At 36.2% G+C, this 1,322-nt stretch overlaps 1 protein-coding gene across 2 annotated transcripts in view; it reads left to right on the top strand.

Annotated features, from left to right (window-relative positions):
- cenpm (centromere protein M) overlaps positions 1 to 1,316 on the top strand; it is a 6,110-nt gene extending 4,794 nt beyond the window's left edge. Inside the window, exon 8 of one of the 2 annotated variants that reach the window (XM_015402455.1) lies at positions 17 to 1,316. The gene's annotated coding sequence lies outside the window, so the exon portion shown is untranslated. The remainder of the gene's footprint in view (positions 1 to 16) is intronic. The other variant, XM_015402457.1, reaches the window with a different exon arrangement.
- Positions 1,317 to 1,322: the final 6 nt, after the last annotated feature.

Here is a 1,322-nt window from a genome sequence, read left to right as displayed (position 1 = left end):
ATGTTGCATTTATTGTACATATTATGTGTAGTTTTTTTACCAAATGGTGCTTTTTAAAATCCTGTAATAACAGAAAGTTTATAGATGTGTTTCTTTTTCTCCTACAAATAAAAAGTGAATGTTGGCTCATAGAGACGAGTCTGTTGTCCTACAGTGAGGGTCAGATGGGGGAGGAAAAGGTGTGTCACCTGGAGCGTGTCCACAGACACGGTCCCTAGTGTCACGTCTGCGTGCAAACACTAACACGCTCACTATTAATAGTTATCATTCTGGCACCTTTCCACCTCTGAGGATATTAAACGCGACCTCCGATCGACCGTTACAAGGAGTCAGAGAGACAAAGGCTTTCTGCACAAACAATGAGAACTTTTCCTGCTCCTAAAGCTGTTTTCTGTCTCCTCTTCACAGAGATTAAAGTTTTATCTAAACAACCCAGAAGTGACCTGAAGACCAAATCTGCTTCGGCACTTTCCCCTGTTAGCACGATAATAGAGCGAGCAGCTGATGACCTTCTGACTCTGGCAGGAGATGTGATGACGGTGGAGAGGAAGTTCATCCAGCTGCTTTAGAAATATGCTTTACCAAAACGGGAGAAAAGCTGGATTAAACTGACCTAAAGCTGCTCTCATTCGCTAGTTTTCCTCCTGATGTTTGATTAGCATCAAATCACATAAACCTGTCATTTCAAAGCACTTTATGGAAACTAATTAATCCAAGCTTTAATTTTTTAGCCTGTTAAAAACAGCTGATTTAGCTGCTGTTAGGAATAAATCAATTAAAAATTTTAATAGAAAAAGATCCTGAGAAATATTGGAGATGTCTGCAGGTCAGTGATGCTTGTTTTTATCAGTATAATTAATGCATCATCGTTCTTTACACCCATTAGAATCTGATGGAAACCTTAATGTTTTCAATAAAGGCTGATTCACAACATTTGAACAAAGATACAAAACATCCACATTATGATGTAGATGGAACTAAAAACTTATTTTAATATGCGGCTTTTGTAAGATGACATTTTTTATATTTGTGCAATAATTGTGATGCACGAACTGGAGCACTTTTTTTATCTCATCTATTTCATCATGTTGCTGAATACTTACAAACATGCAATATTAAAACATCTTCAAAATAAAAACATCACAAAACAAACAATCCCAATACGTAAGTACAATAAAATGTGGAGTAATATGAGCTTAAAGGCCCTCATTTAAAAAATGTGCAACACGATGAATGTCTTCTACTGTTAGCAAAGCTGTTACCTACTTTACTCAGTTCTTAAAATAAATGCTTATATAAAACATATTTAGGCCTAAAACTTT

The sequence above is a fragment of the Cyprinodon variegatus genome, unplaced genomic scaffold (assembly GCF_000732505.1).
Source record: "Cyprinodon variegatus isolate N-32 unplaced genomic scaffold, C_variegatus-1.0 Scaffold1350, whole genome shotgun sequence".
Taxonomy (NCBI): domain Eukaryota; kingdom Metazoa; phylum Chordata; class Actinopteri; order Cyprinodontiformes; family Cyprinodontidae; genus Cyprinodon; species Cyprinodon variegatus.
The sequence above is the reverse complement of the archived record's forward strand: the minus strand, read 5'-3'. Positions and strand labels throughout refer to the sequence as shown.